Here is a 20908-nt window from a genome sequence, read left to right as displayed (position 1 = left end):
TATATATAAAGTTAACCCACAAATTTTAAGTTTATGTACTTTTACATTTAACTTGAAAGCTTTACCTTTATTGGCCTACAATATCACGATTTCATTACCTAATCATTTTAATTATTTCCTGCAAAACGATTTTTGTTAAAGAATAAAATTAAAAAATTCACAATTTTTGTTCGTCTATATAATACTATAAAAAGTGAATTGTTTTTTCTCCTATTATTCTCTCTCTCTCTCTCTCTCTCTTTTTTTTTTATCTCTTCTCCCACCAATTTTTCCACTATTTTTATCTATATTCGTACAAAAAACCAATCAAAAATGAATTTTAAATAAATTAGGCATGAAAAATTTAATATTTAAAATATTTTATTTTCTCTCTCTCCATTATTTTTTTACATTTATTTATTTATGTTTGTGTATTAAATATTTATTTATTTATTAAATATATTTTGTACTTGTTTATATTTTGATTTTGTTTAATTTTTATAATTATTTATTTAAACACAGAAAATGGTTGAAAATAAATTTATTCAAAAAAAGATGAGAGGGGAAAGATGAGAGATGAGAGAGAGTTTTTTTCAAACTTTAATCTTTAAATAAAAATAACTTTTACATTTTAAATAGATTAAATATTTAAGATTAATCACACCACTATAATTGTGTATCAATTGCAATCCATCAAATTAATTATAAAATAATCATAGCACTATATAATTTATGATATAATTAATTTTTAATCAGCGTGCGCGCGCATGTGTTAATAATAAAAAATGTTCAATCATTTTACATTATATGTTAAAAATGTCTTATTTTATAAATATGACGAGACTCTTCATATTATTAGTAAGTACGTAAATGGGTACCTAAAATTTGAGGATCGAGTCGATATGAAACGAACCGAGCTTAAAATTTTATTTGTATTTAAGTACAAAATTTGTATTTGTAATATGAATTTGCCTAGCTACTAACCTATTAATTAGTTTTAAAAATATTGTATCATGCATGCATGTTGACATAACTTCTAACATAAACACTAACACTCTACACACATAATCAATATTAATATATCTTTTTAGTCATATTAACACTTTAACACAAATAACACTGATCTACACATAATTTCAGATATTTGATTAAAAATTGCGAATAATTAATATAAAAATTATGAACTAGAAAATCTATATAATATACTATAAAAAATTAGTTTTTTCCCTCCATATTTTCCCTCTCTCTCTCTCTCTCTCTTATAATTTTAATTCTTTTCTAAATATCGTCAAATTTAATTTACAAAGAAATATTCAGTATGCATTTTAAATATATATGTCTGTGATAATATCTTTATATAGTATAAAACTCATCAAAAAAATAGTTTTAAAATTAATAAGTTATAAAAAGATTTAAAATATTTTATTTTCTCTCTCTTCGTTAAAATTTTACAACTTTTTATTTATGTTTGTGAATGAAAATATTTATTTATTTATTATGACGTGTAGTACTCATAATAATGTATAATGTTAATTTACATTATAAAATTATTTAATAACTAAAATAATCATTAAACTTTACACATAGTTGAAAATTACGTTTTTAAATTCAGGATTTTATTGAGTAATTGATGTGAATTATTTCTCATCATAGTGGTAAAGGCTTTCTCATAATTTCTCTCAACGAATGATCAATCCCTCTTTGATGCATTTATGCTTCTTTTCTTCTCTTTTTTTTTTCATCTTCTCTTTTTTTTTTGTCAAATAAAAATTGAATTTGGTGAGGAGCAATATATGCAGAGTAGGGAGAGAGTACAAATCAGAGGAATCACTCTCATCAGAGGAGCCGTATGGGTCAGAAGAACCATTTTTACCAGAAGGATTTCATCCATCAGAGGAATGACTCTAGCCAGAGGAGTCATCCGCACCAGAGAAGTCATTCTTGACAGAGGAGCCCTCTTCTCCAGAGGAATCATCCGCGCCGGAAAAGTCACCATCGTCAGGGAAGTCATCGTCATCAGAAAAATCAGCTCCATCAGAGAAGTCATTACCACCAGAGGAGACGCCCTTGCCAGAGAAGACGTGTTTACCAGAGGAGTCCTTCATGCCAGAGAAGACGTGTTTACCAGAGGAGTCCTTCATGCCAGAGATGTCAATATCACCAGAGAAGACGCCTTCTCCAGAGAAGACATTTCCATCAGAGGAGCCAATAAACGCGCGGGAAGGTCTCCCGCGTATTATCGAAATTACCAGCGTACCCTTCCACCACGCATGACGCATGCACCGAAGATGTTTTTACTATTTTACCCCTCCGCTTGTAAATCTATAAATAGGGCTCGAGCTCGTGTACTGTGGTTTACGCTCTCTCATATTTTCGAATACAATAGTTGTTTTCTCTCTCGTGCAAGGTTTCCGATCAGCTATTTTTACTCTTTCTAGCCTTCTCGACTAGGTAGAATTTTATGTTTCCTTTTATAGATTTAGGTGTTGGTTCCGTAAACACCAACTGGCGCCGTCTGTGGGAAACAATGGGCTAAGGCGTGAGAATTCCACCCCCTGCGTATGCAGATCCGGAATCGTCGCCGGATTTGCATGCGTAGGTCCCAATTACGCCATCATTCGGAGGTTTCAAGTTATTGTAGATCAGTTTTTATGTTTTCGTGCAAATTTACTTACAAGTTCGGGAAATCTACGTTCAATTGTGTTTTTGTGCATGGGGAAAAGGTGGTGACGGTTATAAATTATGAATTAGGGAAAATTTACGTTTCTTCACTGTGGATCGGGGTAATTATGGGCAAACATGAGTTTCCTTTGGAGAATGGAGAGTTTATTCGTAGATCTAACGGTTTTATCGGTGAATTATGGAATTTTGGTTCTGTTTTTGCTTAATGATTGGCTCTGTGCTGGGGATTTGTGGGTTTGCAGCGATAGGATGTTAGTTAGCACTCCATTTTGGTTATGATTGGGCTTGCGTGGTTGATCTGTGAGTGTTTTTTGTTCGCGGATGGTGCTTATCAGTATTTTCCATGTTTTTATGGTTAATCCTCGTGTTTTATCGGTGGATCGGGGAATAGTGTTTTGTTTCCGTTATGATGAGGCTGATACTGTTAATTTACTGGTATTTTTCATTTAAGAAGGATGTTTATCAGTGTTTCCATGGTTTCTATGGATAGTCTTCGTTGTGCTTGGGCTCGTGTGGTTAAATCTGTGGGTCTTCTTCGTTTGAGGTTGATAATTACCGTTACTTCCTTTGCCTGGATGACAAATCTTCGTTCTATATCGTTGGATCGGAGTTGATGCCCTGTTTTTGTTATGTTGGCTCTGTGCCGGGGGTTTATAGACGTTTTTCGTTTAAGGGAGGGGGTTTATGGGCGTTTTCCATGATTTTCGTGGTTAATCTTCGATCTCGATGATTGAATTGGGAAGTTATGCTCTGATCCTGATGTATTGGGGTTTTTTGTTGCGGATCTGTGGGTTTTTGTGGTTAATCGTCGATGGCGAAGAGTATTTATTGTCGTTGATGCAAGAGTTTTACCTCAATAATATGATGATTAACACTTTGTCTTAGTTATGGTGAGATCCATATTGTTGTTTTGTGAATGATCTTCACTTATGGGAAACGATTATTCATGATTCTCCATGTTTTCCTTGACTAATCTTCGTATTATTAGCTTGGTCTCTTACATAATTTCTTTTCTTATCATGTTTAATGCAATCGTGCTAACATATCTTCTGGTGATAGCTCTGTTTGTATTTATCTCTGGGTATCTTGCGTCTGTTGAAGTTTTATTGAGGGCTCTGTTTTCTCAATCTATACTCTGGGTTTATTTCCCCGAGTGTAGAATTATTTGGAAGGGAATTTTTTAACGGTCTCTGCACCGGAAGCCGGGATTTCTTATTGGATTTCTTACATTGGGACTCCAATCGATAATAAGGGGTTTATTCTTTCGTCGTTAGAATGGTTTCTCACTTTGTTTATGTGTAGGTACCATGGGATCATCAGACGCTCACCGCAACCTAGAAAGGGAGTTCGACTCCGCTGCTCTCACCACTGAGGTGCCACCTTCACTGTTCCCTGGCCTACAGGGCAATGCTACCTTCACTGCCCCACCAGGATTTCAGGCTATCCCCGCCACTCCGTTGACAGGGTTGAATGCAAGTCTCCAGAGATCTGCTCTGGTGACTCCAGGATCTGACATGCCATGCTTAACTCCCGTGTCTGGAGCGGGACAGATCACGTTTGGGTCGATGGAACAGATGATGGCGCTGCTTCACTACTCCGCTGTGCGTCAGGCACTAGGAACTCCCATGTTGTCCACTGTTCCCACTGTAGCTCCACTGGTGGAAACGGCTACTTTGCAGGGCACTGAGGCCCCACCTCCCGCTGCTCAGGAGGTAAACACTTTAGCAATCAACAAACAAGCTGCGATGCCTCTGGAAGTGCAAGGGGACCCTGCTGACAGGGAAGTGGAAAGAAGACCAGAGGGGAGCCGGGTCAGACTCAACAGTGTTGTGAGAAAGGAGAGGGTTGACGAGTCTGATAGTCAATCCGTCTCTTTGGTGTTCGAGGAAGAGAGACCGAGGGAGAAAGCTCGGCTAAAAAACCAAGTGTCTCAGCTGAAGCATCAACTCCAGGATCTGGAGGAGTCACTGAGGGAGAAATCCCGAAGGGAGGACAGGGAACAAAGGTCAGGAAAATCGCACCGGGTGGAGAAGTCCCATCGATCGGAAAAATCGCGCTACACAGAGAGGTCAGAGGAAAGAGAGCCGGAGTATTCCTCTGGCAGACATGAATATAGAGTCCACAAGCGCCACGCTCATGAAGTACCCAGGGACAGAAGGGAACAGGGGAGGCACAAGGGGGACAAGAGAGCTAAGACATCGAGGTTCCACCCGATCAACAACCGCAGTCCTTTCTCGGACGATATTTTGGCAGATACCTTACCTAGAAGCTACAAGCCCATCTCACTGGATTACGATGGCACTACCGATCCGGAGGTACACCTCAATCGGTTTGAAGGGTTGGTTACGCTGCACATGTACACGGAGGGCATCAAGTGCCGCATCTTTTCAACTACGCTCACTGGACCAGCTCAGTTGTGGTTTGGGACGCTGCCCCCAAATTCCATTCACTCATTCGAAGAATTACAGACTCGTTTTTTGCGTCAGTTCGCAAGTTCGCGGAGGGTAGGGAAGTCAGCCCTTTCGCTGATGGATATTAAGCAGGAGCAGGGAGAAACGCTTCGGGAATACACAGCAAGGTTTAACCTTGCCGCTCTGGAGGTGCCAGAGGCAGAATCACAAATTAAAAACTGCGCCTATGTCAGAGGACTCAGGCCAGGGATCTTTTTTGACGAATTACAAATTCGACCAGCAAGGGATTTTGATGACATCATGGCAAGGCTGCCGGGTTATCTACAGTTGGAGGACGCCAAAATGGCGAGGAAGGTGGAAAATGAGAAACACAGAGTCAAGAAAGCTGAGGAAGCACCCGAAAGACAGAGACAGCAAGATAGGGCCCCATTCAGAGGATTGCCTCCTAGGGTACTCCCACCCCAGGGAGGAATGCCATCTAATCAACAGCGCACAGTGAATGAAGTAACACGGTTTACCGAATACACGCCCTTGATCAAACCACAAGAAGAAATTTTTCATCTGATAAAGGATCAGCCGTTCTTTAGGGCACCGGGGACCTACCGGACTGGGCCGCCGCAGGAAGGTCCTAACAATAAGTTGTGTGAATATCACAATTCCTTCGGGCATTACACGAAATATTGTGGACACCTTAAACACCAATTGGAGTTATTGGTGCGCCAGGGATGTCTCGACCACTTCATTGACAGGGGAAATGAAGGTCAGAGGAGGACTGATCAGAGAGATCAGCGGGATCAGAGGGATCAGAGAGATCAACGAGATCAGAGGGATCAAAGAAATAACCGGGATCAGCGACGAGAACAGGGGAACAACAACAGAGATCGCAGGCTTGATGACAACCAGGATAATCGCAGAGAGGGGGCAGACAGACAAGCTCTTCCTCCCCCCCCATATAGAAGGGAAGTTCACATGATTTGTGGGGAAAACGGGATGCCCACATCAAATAGGGCTAAAAAGCAAGTCGTCAGAGCAGTCAAAACAGGATATTATCCTAAAAGGGTCATGGAAGTCACCAGCGCGGCAGAGGAGCCGGCAATCACTTTTGGAGCAGAGGATATACGCACATTAATGTATCCGCATGATGATGCGCTGGTCATCACGGCGGACATTGCCGGCTGCATTATTCACCGTATTTTCGTGGATTCGGGCAGCGCTGTAAACATCTTGTACAAGGAATGTCTCCAAAATATGGGAATTAACGCTCATGTTGAGCCGACAAATGCTCCTCTGTTTGGGTTTGGAGGAGAGATGGTCATGCCCCTGGGGTATGTAGAGCTGCCGTTGATTCTTGGCAGTACAGTGGCGGGCAACAAAACAAGGATGGTACGTTTCTTAGTGGTGGATATGCCTAAACCCTCATACAATGTCATACTCGGCCGGCCCGCCTTGACGGCGTTCAAGGCGGTTATCTCTTTGTTTCACCTTAAAATGAAGTTTCCAATCGAGGGTGGAAGAGTGGGAGAAGTTTGTGGCGATCAGACGACATCAAAAGCATGCCACGTGCAAATGCTCACACAATCAGCGGGGCAGAAAAGGGAAAGATGGACAGAGGGGTCGAACGCCCGGAAGAGGGGGAAAGTGGGCGAGGTGCATGCCCCAGCAGAGGAGCGCCAAGAGTTGGCGGATTTATTAAAAGACAGAGACTCCACAGAGAAAACCGCGCTGGTGTCCACTAGCGATGTTTGCAATATGATAGAGTTGTTTCCAGGGAAAGAGGGTTTCCAAACTAAGATTGGATCGGCCATGAGTAATCAAGTCAGAGAAGAGCTCATTGGTTGTCTCCGGCGAAATGCGGATGTATTCGCTTTCAGCACCGCAGATTTGAAGGGAATCGATAGAGGGTTGGCGGAGCATTGCCTCAACGTGGACCCTAAGGTCAAGCCGGTAAAGCAACGGACAAGGAATTTTGGGGCTGAAAAGGACGCTGCCATCAGAGAGCAGGTCTATGAACTATTGAAAGCTGGGCATATTGTGGAAGTGCAATACCCAGAGTGGATCTCAAACGCACTGATGGTACCCAAGAAAACAAACACCTGGAGGATGTGTGTGGACTTCCGAGATTTAAACGCTGCTTGTCCGAAGGACCACTATCCTCTGCCGAGGATTGACCAATTGGTGGACTCCACTTCAGGATGTGCCTTATTATCCATGATGGATGCGTACCAAGGGTATCATCAGGTAAAGATGAACAGGGGAGACATCGCCAAAACGGCCTTTGCCGTCTGCTGTGGCGTATATGGGTGGAAGAGTATGCCGTTCGGTCTGAAGAATGCAGGAGCCACATATCAGCGGATGATGGAGAAAATTTTCAAAGAACAGCTTGCTAAGAATATCTCAGTATACGTAGACGATATGCTCGTACGGAGTAACAGGGCAGAGGACCACGTGTCGGATCTGGAAGAAATCTTCACAGTAGTCAGAGATCACAGACTCATGTTAAACCCAGCCAAGTGCACTTTTGGGGTCACCACAGGGAAATTCTTGGGGTATAAAGTCACGCCAGCAGGGATTGAGGTCAACGCCGACAAGGTCAAAGCTATTTTAGAAATGACACCGCCCAGAGGAATCAAGGAGGTGCAGACTCTGAATGGGCGTATCACTGCTTTGAGCAGGTTTATATCGCGATCGGCAGAGCGAAGCATGCCATTTTTCAAAGTGTTGAGGAAGGGAACCAAGTTTCTATGGACAGAGGAATGCCGAGCGGCATTTGAGGATCTTAAAGTATACCTAGCAAAACTCCCAACTCTGACCAAGCCAATTCCGGGAGAAACGTTGTATCTATACATAGCTATGGGGGAGGAGTCAATCAGCTCTGTGCTAATCAGAGAGGAGGGAAGTCATCAGAGACCCATCTATTTTGTCAGCAGAATTATTCAGGGCCCTGAGCTCAACTACACAGAGATCGAGAAGGCGGCTCTGGCGGCCATGATCACGGCAAGAAAGCTGAGGCCTTATTTCCTTTCACATCGAGTGGTGGTACGCACGTCTTTACCTTTTAAACAAGTTTTGGGGCGCGCGGATTTGTCGGGAAGAATGGTCAAATGGGCTGTGGAACTAGGGGAATATGATGTAGAGTACGAGCCACGAACGGCGATCAAGGCGCAGGCATTGGCAGACTTCATACAAGAAACAACTCGTCGTCCCATACCAGAGTTCTGGGTGGCTTATGTGGATGGGTCAGTGACAAAAGAGGGGTGCGGAATTGGAGTACATATCACTTCGCCAGGATACGGAACATATCAGTTCGCTATTAAATTCACCTGCCGGTTATCTAACAATGAGGCGGAATATGAGGCAGTGGTCAGAGGGGCACATATCTTGTCAGAGCTTAAAGCCGAGTGTGTCATCATCAGGACAGATTCTCAATTGGTAGCTCAACAGTTCTCAGGAGGATACAATATTAAAGATCAGAGGATGAAAGCGTACCACACCAAAATTAATGGAATGAAAGAAAAGTTCATGGAATTCAAGCTCGAGCAGATTTCACGGGAGGAGAATACAAAAGCGGATCTACTGGCGCGAATGGCTAGCGCAGTAGAGCAAACTTGGAGCGACGAGATTATTTTACTCTGTGATACCAGAGAGATGGAAACTTCGCAGGTGTTCTCGGTAGAGATCAGAGATGATTGGCGGGCTCCGATTATACACTTTCTGAAAACAGGGGAACGACTAAGCAGAGAATCCAACCAAAGGGCCCGCTATGAAAATTACTGCCTAATCAATGATCAACTCTTCAAAAGATCTTTTACTCAACCTCTGCTAAAATGTTTATCGCCAGAGGAAGCTAACTTTGCTCTGAAAGAGATTCATGCAGGTTGCTGCGGCGGGCACACCGGATTTCGAGACCTTGTACGCAAGATCATTCGGGCAGGTTTTTATTGGCCTCACATCAACCAGGAAGCCAGAGAGTTTGTCCGCAGGTGTGAAGCTTGCCAGCGGCATGCCGGGAAAATCAACATACCAGGGGAGCCCATGGGTGTAATGTACGCTGCTTGTCCGTTTGATAAATGGGGCATTGATATAGTTGGGAAGCTGCCTACAGCACCTGGAGGGAAATGCTTTCTCATTGTGGCAGTGGACTATTTTTCCAAATGGGTCGAAGCTGAGGCCGTGAGCAAGATCGATGAAGTTACAGTGGAACGTTTTATCTGGAGGAATATCTGTTGCAGATTCGGAGTGCCACGCATCATCGTGTCTGATAACGGGATTCAGTTCACGGGGCAAAGGATCGCGGATTTCTGCGACCGAATGGATATTACACAGAGGTTTGTCTCAGTGGCTCATCCACAGGCAAATGGACAAGTGGAATTAGCTAACAGGTCCATATGTGAGGGAATCAAGAAGAGGCTAACTCAGAGCAGAGGGAAGTGGGTAGAAGAGCTGGACACCGTCCTCTGGGCTCATCGAACCAGTCCAAAAACGGCGACAGGGGAGGCACCATTCACGCTGGTGTATGGATCCAATGCGGTGATACCAGCAGAGGCACGACTAGAATCATACCGGATTACCACGTATGACACTGAGCACAATGAGGAGCTCCGCCGAGCAGAGCTGGACTTGGTGGAAGCACAGAGGGAGGAAGCCCGTATCAGAGCGGCCAAGTACAAAGGCATCATCAAAGCGGGATATGACAAACGGGTCAGAGTGAGGAAATTGTCGAAGGGAGATTTGGTTCTCAAGCGAGCTGATGCATTAAAGGCGGTGGGTAAGTTCGAAGCCAATTGGGAAGGGCCATACATCGTCACAGAGGTTTTGGGAGGCGGTGCGTACATATTGTCGGATTCAGACGGCAGAGCTCTACCCAGACCATGGAATATAAACACACTCAAAAAGTTCTATGTATAACTGCTTCTTAGCAGGAGTAATCACTTGTAGACCGGATACTCTTTTTCCCCACAGGGGTTTTAACGAGGTCCGGGGCCATAATATCAATAAAACAGATATGTGGTTCTAGGGAATTCCCTGGTGTTGTGTTTGTTTATTTCAATTCTTGTTTTCTTACACTACATATGCTACTTAACATGTTCGTGCAGAGCACTGCACATGTCACCAGAGGGGGGAGTAGGGTGTATACCCATAATCCTCAATTTTTAAATTCAAAATGCAAACTGCTTCTTAGCAGGACAAGGGAGAAACAAATACAAAAACTGCTTCTTAGCAGGTCAAAGGGAAAACAAGCATCAGGGATGGACATCTCTTCTTCCATGATCCAACACTCCAAGTTCTTCTTCGTGGCTGGGACACGCTCACCTCTCAGATCTACTTCAACTCCACTTTGTGTCTGCAGAATACCAAGAAAAACAACAAGTCAAAATGCCAAAAAGAAAGAATACAGAGGAGGAACAAACCAAAGGCCAGATCTGAGGAACCAACGCTCAGATCCGGAAACCCAACACCCAGATCTGGGAAATCAACGTCTAGATCTGAGGAGCCTGGTTATAAAACACTCAAGCAAGGGAACTCCACTCGTTACAACCACAAAGTTAGAGATCTACACCAGAAGCACAGGGGAAAAGGCGGAGCCCTCAGGGATGTGAGTGTTTAGAGGGGAAATTCCCTTACTTGAGTGCCTTACAACCGATCTAGGGAGGCAAAACATCAGCAGATCCAGGGTTTGAAGGATCGGAAGAGGATATATATAGAGACGATACTGGGTTTAAGAAATGGGCTAAGGGGTAATGGGCCCGCATGAGCTTATGGGCCGGAGAAGGGAGTAAGAAATAATTGGGCCAACATGTTCATAACAGAGTATTGCACATGTCACCAGAGGGGGGAGTAGGGTGTATACCCGTAGGTCCCAATTTTTAAATTCAAAAATTGCTTCTCAGCAAGACTAGGGCAAACCAGAGGAATTACGCTCCACCAGAGCAGAGGGGTCATGCTCAACCAGAACAGAGGTTGCTGACAATCGTAAGCCGCGAAAGTTGGTTGTGCCACCCGGGCCCTCCATGCTCCGCGCAGAGGTTCCTGACAATCGTAAGCCGCGAAAGTTGGTCGTGCCATTCGGGCCTTCCATGCTCCGCGCAGAGATAGCACTTAATCATAAGCCGCGAAAGTTGGTTGCACCCCCCGGGTTTTCCATGCTCCGCGCAGAGGTTGCTTTAACCGTAAGCCACGAAAGTTGGTCACACCCCCCGGGTTTTCCATGCTCCGTGCAGGGTGTTCTTTCAATCGTAAGCCGCGAAAGTTGGTTGCGCCACCCGGGCCCTCCATGCTCCGCGCAGAGATCGCACTTAATCATAAGCCGCGAAAGTTGGTTACACCCCCCGGGTCCTCCATGCTCCGCGTAGAGGTTGCATTTAACCGTAAGCCATGGAAGGTGGTGTGCACCCCCCGGGTCTGCCAAGCTCCGTGCAGGGTGATCGCTTAACCATAAGCCACGGAAGGAGGCGTGCACCCCCCGGGTCTGCCAAACTCCGTGCAGGGTGATCCTTTAACCATAAGCCACGAAAGTTGGTCGCACCCCCCGGGTCTTCCATGCTCCGTGCAGGGGGTTACTATTCAATCGTAAGCCGCGAAAGTTGTTTGCTCCATCCGGGCCCTCCATGCTCCGCGCAGAGATTGCACTTAATCATAAGTCGCGAAAGTTGGTTACACCCCCCGGGTCCTCCATGCTCCGCGCAGAGGTTGCATTTAACCGTAAGCCATGGAAGGTGGTGTGCACCCCCCGGGTCTGCCAAGCTCCGTGCAGGGTGATCGCTTAACCATAAGCCACGGAAGGAGGCGTGCACCCCCCGGGTCTGCCAAACTCCGTGCAGGGTGATCCTTTAACCATAAGCCACGAAAGTTGGTCGCACCCCCCGGGTCTTCCATGCTCCGTGCAGGGGGTTACTATTCAATCGTAAGCCGCGAAAGTTGGTTGCGCCATCCGGGCCCTCCATGCTCCGCGCAGAGATTGCACTTAATCATAAGCCGCGAAAGTTGGTTACACCCCCCGGGTTCTCCATGCTCCGCGCAGAGGTTGCATTTAACCATAAGCCATGGAAGGTGGTGTGCACCCCCCGGGTCTGCCAAGCTCCGTGCAGGGTGTCCCTGTCAATCGTAAGCCGCGAAAGTTGGTTGGGCCGCCCGGGCCCTCCATGCTCCGCGCAGAGATAGCATTTAATCGTAAGCCGTGAAAGTTGGTCGTGCCACCCGGGCCTTCCATGCTCCACGCAGAGGGTTACTATTTAATCGTAAGCCGCGAAAGTTGGTTGCACCCTCCGGGTCTTCCATGCTCCGCGCAGAGTGCTCAAGCTTGAATGGGAAGCAGCTTGGATGGGAAGCAGCGCGGATGGGAAGCAGCTCGGATGGGAAGCACGAAATCGCCAGCAAAGAAATCAACCAAATCCTCGTCAGAGGAGGCGGTGAAATCCTTTCCAGAGGAATCAACCAAATCCTCGTCAGAGGAGGCGGGGAAATCCTTTCCAGAGGAATCAACCAAATCCTCGTCAGAGGAGGCGGTGAAATCCTTTCCAGAGGAATCTATCAAATCCTCGTCAGAGGAGGCGGTGAAATCCTTTCCAGAGGAATCAACCAAATCCTCGTCAGAGGAAGCGGTGAAATCCTTTCCAGAAGAATCTATCAAATCCTCGTCAGAGGAGGCGGTAAAATCTTTTCCAGAAGAATCAACCAAATCCTAGTCAGAGGAAGCGGTAAAATCCTTCCCAGAAGAGTCAACCAAATCCTCGCCAGAGGAGTCATCACCATCCTCGACAGAGGAGTCATCACAATCCTCGCCCGAGGAGTTATCACCATCCTCGACAGAGGAGTCATCACCATCATCCTCACAATCCTCGCCCGAGGAGTCATCACCATCCTCGACAGAGGAGTCATCACAATCCTCGACAGAGGAGTCATCACTATCCTCGCTAGAGGAGTCATCACAATCCTCACCAGAGGGGTCATCAAAATTCTCGATAGAAGAGTCAATGGAATCCTCATAGCAGAAATTAAAGCAACTCCAAGGGAGGGGATCAGAGAAGCATCAACAACAATCATAACAAGTCAATTCAAATCAACAGGGGAAAGACGGAAATATAAGTCCCACCTCAACAAGCAGCGAAAACAACACAAATAACAGAGACGAAAGAAGCGGACATGGGAATGAAATTTCATTAGAGCATGCCCAAGAAGCAAAGATGTACATCAAAAACTGGCGGTAAGTGTTCAGTTGGTACAAATTAAAGAGTTACAAAATTTTCCTTTTGATAAAGTCAGGAGTAAAAGGGGGAACATCAAGAGGGAGGAACAGAAGCAGCTTGAGCAGCAGCAGAGGAGACAAGAGCAGAGGCAGATGAAATTAGGGGAGGAACACCACCGGCAGAAGCATGGCCAGAAACGGCTTTCTCTGTGAACACGGGCAACGGGCCAGTTTCCTTCACTTGAGGAAGACGAACTCCCAAATCCAACAACTTTGCAGCCTCCTGCACATACAGATCCTCATTTTGGTACAGGTCGAACAGCTGTCCCACCGCAGCGGGGGAAGAGGCAGAGTCGGTGAAGACAGAAGCCGCTAAGTCAGAGGGCAGGGGAGGCTCCAGGCCGAATTGGGAAAATGTTCGGGAGCTCTCGCCAGAAGGATCCCGCAGCCGGTTCACAAAGCGCGCCAAGGAAGCAGAGAACGCAGGTGCATACGCGGGAGTAGAGGGCAGCGAGTCAGATCCAATCCCAAGAGAAAAATAGGGAATGGCTTTCTCTAGTACTGGGTACCACCACTCTGGCTTCTCTGGAGAATGCGCAGGGATCCCCATCCGCTTATTTATCTCCTCATCCTGGAGGTTATCCATCAGGGCTCTGAAATTCAAAGTGGCAAGTTGCTCTGGGGTGGCCCCCGCCATCTCCAATGCCTTGGAAGCTGTTTGCTCTATCACATAAGCAAAGAGGGGTCCAAAATCCTCCAAGTATTCGGGAGTCTTTTTGAAAGCCTCCAGAGTGCCTTCCAGCATCAACCCCAGGAAATGTTGACCCCGCGGAGACAAGAAATACTCCAGGCGTTGATCTCGAGCCCCCAGGACGAACGCGCGGTTCTGAGCTTCCACAAGTATCCTTTTCCAGCCCCGCCTGGCTTCCTCGTAGTCTCTTTCATAACCAGCTTTGAACCTGGCCAGGCATTCATGGCCCTCTTTTGTGGCCCTCGACAATTCGGAGGCCAAGGAAGCTCTCTCCACCTCCACCTGAGCTAATTTAGCTTTCAACTCAACAACCTCCGCTTCAGCCTTGCTCAAGCGCTCCACAACTCCAGCAACAACATCATCGCGCTGGGCGACCTCTGCCTGCTCTTTTTCTCTTTCCTTCTCTGCCATATCATAGTCATGGATGCACTTAACAGCACCCTATAACCGTGATTCCACCTGCAAGCAAACAGAAGGGGGCCCAACAGAACAATAGAGAGGTTAGTAACTCGAATTTTTTATGGCAAAGATATAATATGCAGGGTACCTGAAGAGCCAGCTGGCATAGCTGAGTAGCCAGAGACGCCCGAGACAAATTCTCCACTTTCTCTCGGTCCTCCGAGTGGACACGAGCTATCAGCGCATTAATTAATGCCTTACCCGATAAACTCGAAATGGGCCCAGGAACAAGATCCTCTGACTCAGCAGCCGAGGGCACCACAGCTTTGCCCTTACCCTTTCCACCGGCAGAGGGGAGAACCTTGGAACCACCAGCTGACTTCTTCGCTGGCCCTTTGCCCTTGTCCCCAGCAGGAGTGAGAATCTTCACACCACCAGCAGACCTCCTCGCTGGCTCTGAGGACTTGCCAGCCTTTTTTAGGCCCTCCTGTCTCTCCTTCTCACCCACAGAGATCAGGGAACCTCTCTTCCTCTTCTTCGTAAGATCGGCAAGGGTGGCATCGGGAGCCGAATCAGGTGAAGGAACCTCATCGATAATATCCACGACTTGGATATCTTCTTCACGGGTGCCAGCGGCGTCACCAGCACTGGAGTGCCTACTTCTGTGAACAAGAGCCCCCGCATCAACTTCCTCCGCATCAAAGGGGTGCGAGGCTTCCACATTCCCCTCTGGGATTTCAACTACAGGGGGAATGGGGATCAGTTCGGAACCAGCAGGCTGCTCCGAGGGACTTGTTCTGGAAGCAGAACCGCTTGGGCCATGTGCTCCGCTGCCAGCAAGAGAAGGGGTGTCAGGCAAATTGTCCCCACATTTCGATCTCCAAGACATATCTGCAAACCAAAATTTCACATCATTAAAAGCAGGGTAACAAAAGCTAATGTGTTTTCTAATGTATATTTTTTACCTATTGATCTCGCTGGATACAGGGGAAACAGACCATTATATGCCAGAGAGGAATTGTTCTCGGCCAGGTACCTACAGTCTAGAGGCTGGGTCTTATTCATAGCATTAAGGTGAGTTATAATACTCTGGTCACGGGTAGAAGGGACTTCGGGAGAGGCTGGTTTATAAGTAGTGCGACTTGTATGCCATTCCAGCTCCGAAGCACCATAATCGCGCCAGTTGCCGAAAAGGGTGCGCACATAACAATAATATTCCAGGAAGCCCTTATCCAAGGAATTCAGGGAGGAAAGAAAAGTAGTAGGATATTTAGGGTGAGAGGCAAAACTGTACAAGGGATTGCCTTGCATGCGAAGGGTCTGGGTTTGACAAAATAGCTTGGCGGTGTCCCCAACACCGTTAGCCCGGCACAAAACATGGAAGGCATATAACCTCCGGATAGCAGAAGGAGCGACTTGAAAAAAGGGGATGTGAAAGTAATTACAAACGTCAACCAGCAAGGTAGGGGGAGGGAGCCTTAAACCAGCCTCTATCTGGGCTTTCCAAACAACTATTAACTTGTGATGGTGAAGGCTCTCGGGAGGCGTTGAACCCTTAGAGAAGGCCTCGAACTGCAAACCTGCAGGACGCCTACATTTGCTTTTCAATTTTTCCACCTCCGCGACACTAAGGCGGGATGGAGGAATACTTTTGGGGGGTTGGCGGGGCTTTTTCCCTTTTTTCTTAGGTGGAGAAGGAGGGGGTGCAGTTTGAGATTCGCCAGAAATAGAGGGGGAAGGAAGATTTTCAGGATCTTGCCGCGATGGGGAGGAAGATGAAGGGTCTTGGGCAGAAGGAGAGGGCGAGCGAGAGGGTTGAGGGGCGGAGGTGCAGGCCATGATGGGAGATGCCAACCCTAGGGTTTCTAGCACGCTCAATCAGAGCACCAACAGTTATACCACTACGCTATGAATAAACACAAAATTGCAGGGAAGAGGATGCGCGAGTTACCTAGGCCAGAAAAAGATGGACGGTAAAACCTGGAGCGGAAGGGTCACGTGAGAACGCCGGAGCAGTGAGAAAATCGCCGGAAAATGCAGAAAATTCGCTCGGAAAACTTGGAGAAGAAGAATAGTGAAAAAAGGGGAGTTCGAATCGGCTAAGTAAGATTGTACGCGGGTAACCACCAGCACGCGGGATGAACGGCACGTGGCATACGGAAGAAATCAACGGATGGGAATTTCTACGGAAAGGCGAAAGGACGCAAAGGTTAAAAAGTAACCTCGGGGTACGGGGAAAATACTGTAGACTGGGCAGACATTTAATGCGGATGACGTCATCCACGCGGGCGAGTCCTCTGACTAGTTGTACCTCTCCAGAGTGAACTAGCCAGACCAGGGGGCGGGAATGACAAAAATGCCAGAGAACAATTTACAGGGCTTCTTTTTACTTTCTCATAATGTCAAAATGTCAAAATGCTTATGTCTTTATGATTTACAGGGGCCAAGGAAAATAACAAAGCTTTGATGCTGATAACACACCACTGGTTGAACACGAAGAATACCCGGTTCAACCAGACTAGAGGGGGGAGTGGTTGGTGAGGAGCAATATATGCAGAGTAGGGAGAGAGTACAAATCAGAGGAATCACTCTCATCAGAGGAGCCGTATGGGTCAGAAGAACCATTTTTACCAGAAGGATTTCATCCATCAGAGGAATGACTCTAGCCAGAGGAGTCATCCGCACCAGAGAAGTCATTCTTGACAGAGGAGCCCTCTTCTCCAGAGGAATCATCCGCGCCGGAAAAGTCACCATCGTCAGGGAAGTCATCGTCATCAGAAAAATCAGCTCCATCAGAGAAGTCATTACCACCAGAGGAGACGCCCTTGCCAGAGAAGACGTGTTTACCAGAGGAGTCCTTCATGCCAGAGAAGACGTGTTTACCAGAGGAGTCCTTCATGCCAGAGATGTCAATATCACCAGAGAAGACGCCTTCGCCAGAGAAGACATTTCCATCAGAGGAGCCAATAAACGCGCGGGAAGGTCTCCCGCGTATTATCGAAATTACCAGCGTACCCTTCCACCACGCAGGACGCATGCACCGAAGATGTTTTTACTATTTTACCCCTCCGCTTGTAAATCTATAAATAGGGCTCGAGCTCGTGTACTGTGGTTTACGCTCTCTCATATTTTCGAATACAATAGTTGTTTTCTCTCTCGTGCAAGGTTTCCGATCAGCTATTTTTACTCTTTCCAGCCTTCTCGACTAGGTAGAATTTTATGTTTCCTTTTATAGATTTAGGTGTTGGTTCCGTAAACACCAGAATTATAGTACTATTTTTTAAACCACACCAAACCACGGTGAATTTATTCTTTTTTTTAAAAAAAAACCTTCGTTAATTCATCTTTTTTTTTTCTAAGGTTTCTTCAGTGATCTCTCAACTAAGGTAATTTTTTAAAAAAATTTAGTTATATTTTATAGTTGTTAAATCATACCAAACTAAACACATTTATGCTTCTTTTTTCATAAACTTTTTTTTTATTTATATATCTTCCATTTCCTAGGTTTTATTCAATGATCTTTCAAGTCTAGAACAAGATAATTTCTTAAAAAATTTCAATCATATTTTATATTTTTCTTTATAGGAGTTAGATATGTATGTATATATATATATATATATATATATATATATATATATATATATAATATTATGATGTGTTAATAGGTAAAAATGTCGAATCATCTTAATTTATATGTTAAAAATGTCTCATTTTATAAATATGACTAGACTCTTCAAATTGTTGGTAGTGGGTACTTAAAGTTTGAGGATCGAGTCGGTTTGAAGTAAATCGAGGCTATGTTTTTATTTGTATTTAAGTACAAATATCTAATTTGTAATATAAATTTGTCTACTATCCAATTAATTAGATTTATAAATGTTAATGATGATTTATTTTTACAATATGTACACTAACACTAACAATAGCACTCTACGCTCATAATCAATATTAATATAATTGTTTTAGTCATATTAACACTCAAATTAACACAAATAACAATCTACACATAATTTCAAATATTTATTTCATTTTAATTTGAAATTACAATATATACACACACACACACACACACACACACACACATATATATATATATATATATATATATATATATATATATATATATATATATATGGTCCGACATGATGATAATTGATGATGAAATTATATGAAGCCATTTATGCTGCCCTACATCCAAAAATTTGAAGAGTTAATATATGTGAAAACTTGAAGAAGTTAATTTATGGAGCCATTTATTTGCTGTTTTGTTCTTTTCCTTTTCAGTGGATTTGATAATTTGGAAATTGGAGGTATTGAATACACTTAACCATTATAAAATATATGCCAAAAATATTTAAAGGGACATTTTAGTCCTAAATAGTTTCCATAAAATTTCAAGGGTATTATGGCAGCCATAATTATGGCTCCATATAATTTCCCTATAAATTATTTATATTATTTTTGTATAATATAATTAATTTTTAATTAATTTAGTTTCATGTAATAGAATTTACATTATACTAATCTATATAATATATAAAAAGGCAGTTAACGACTACTTTTTACCGCCAAAATTTAAAAATTAGTTTTTGTTTTCAACTACACCAATGCCATATTTTCGGATACCTCAATTCAAATGGAGTTCAATTTTTTAACTGCATTCAAATTTAAATTAAAGATAATTTAAAAATAATTTAAAACTTTTTACTTCCACTAACCCACGTAAATGATACCATCAATAATCAATAATTATACATGTATTCTCACTTATGCATAACCGCCCCACTAACCCACTTCAAAAAATTTGACAACTTATAAACATAAATTTATACACGTAGCAGTTACATTACATAATTATATATTGCATAAATTTATGAATAAATTTATTTTGGGATTAAACGAGCAAATTAATACTAATGTGATTCGTGGAGAAATGAAAAAATTGCCATGACATGAACGAAGGAGTGCAGAAGAATACTCTCTACATCGGCGGTTTAGTCAAGGAAGTGAACGAGCAAATACTCCATGCTGCCTTCATCTATTTCGGAGACATTAATGATGTGAAGACGTCGTTGGACTTGGACCAGGCCACCCAGAAGCACCGCTCCTTCGGCTTTGTCACTTTTCTAGAGAGAGAAGACGCTGCTTCCGCCATGGACAATATGGACGACGTTGAATTCTACGACCGCGTCCTCACCGTCAATTAATTATGCGCTTCCCAAGAAAATCAACGGTGGAGAGCAGGGTTAGCGGCCAAACCTATTTGGGAGGATGTTGACATTTGGTTTGAGAGGTAGCATCAAGAGAGCATGAAAATGTTGCGGCTTCGAGCAGAGCACGAGAAGCGATGGAGGCAGCCGAAGATTTGCACATAAAGAAGATGGCTGACGAGCAAGAAGGCGAGAAAGATGCTACTGATGATGATCCTATGCAAAGCCTAAAGCTGAGGTTTTGGAGCAGAATGCTGGAGTCTAGAAAATTCACATTATTAATTAAAATCAATTAATTTTTATTTCAAAAATTGAAAATTCAAATGTTTTTAGATTCATGTTTTTCTTTGAGATCATATTGTGGATAATTTTAATTTTTTATTAAGATTCATGTTCGCATTTACTTATATCTAAATTATATTTTAATATGTATATTTATTTATTAAAATTAAATGTCGTTCAATTTTGATGTTGATCGTGCATCGTACAAATGAGCATACTAAATTAGATTTATGTTTATGATGAATTTATGCTTATTTTACTTAAAATGTTCTTTCAAAATATATAACGCCCATGATACTAAATTAGATTTATGTTTATTTTACTTAAAATATTCTTTCAAAATAACGCCCACCGTGCAACGTACGGATGGTTGTACTAGTCTTAATTATATTCGTCAATAAAATGTTAACTTTTTGTTAGAATAATAAAAATACCCGTTTATATAAATTTTGTACATTTGTAATATATTGATGGATAAGAATTAATTTAAAATCTCATTTTTCATCTAAGCATCATCTCATCTCATGATCATCAAGAACCCGAAAGACGATATCTGATTTTTAAGCATTATCTCGTCTAGATCCTAAAATACTATGCCTGACTTATGCGTCAATCGTTTGAACATCACTATCTGATGCTTTAAATATGAGCTTGAAAGACCAGGGCAGACTTGTGAGATTATATAATTAGAAGCTTGTGAGATTATAACTAACTTCTAAACATCATCTTGTATAGAGTTTAAAAAATCACCATTTGTGCATCATCTTATTTAGAGCTTAAAATATCATAAATGAGTTTCAAGCATCATTTCGTTTGGAGTTTGAATGAATAAAATTGATTCGTGAGAATCATCTTGTTTGAAGTTTAAAAGACTATACACTACAAAAAAAGCAGAGATTATCGATGGCAGAATGCCGTCGGTAATAAAGAACGGCCGCCGGTAAAATATGCTACCGGCGGCGGCGCCGTCAGCAATGTGCTGCCGCTAATGGGCTCGTAGGTAACGATATAC

At 43.7% G+C, this 20908-nt stretch overlaps 1 pseudogene; it reads left to right on the top strand.

Moving 5' to 3' along the window:
* The first annotated feature begins 2778 nt into the window (after positions 1 to 2778).
* LOC130998480 (uncharacterized) lies at positions 2779 to 19910 on the top strand (annotated as a pseudogene).
* Positions 19911 to 20908: the final 998 nt, after the last annotated feature.

The sequence above is a fragment of the Salvia miltiorrhiza genome, chromosome 8 (assembly GCF_028751815.1).
Source record: "Salvia miltiorrhiza cultivar Shanhuang (shh) chromosome 8, IMPLAD_Smil_shh, whole genome shotgun sequence".
Taxonomy (NCBI): domain Eukaryota; kingdom Viridiplantae; phylum Streptophyta; class Magnoliopsida; order Lamiales; family Lamiaceae; genus Salvia; species Salvia miltiorrhiza.
Note: the sequence above shows the minus strand (reverse complement) of the source record. Positions and strands in the feature narration are given on the sequence as shown.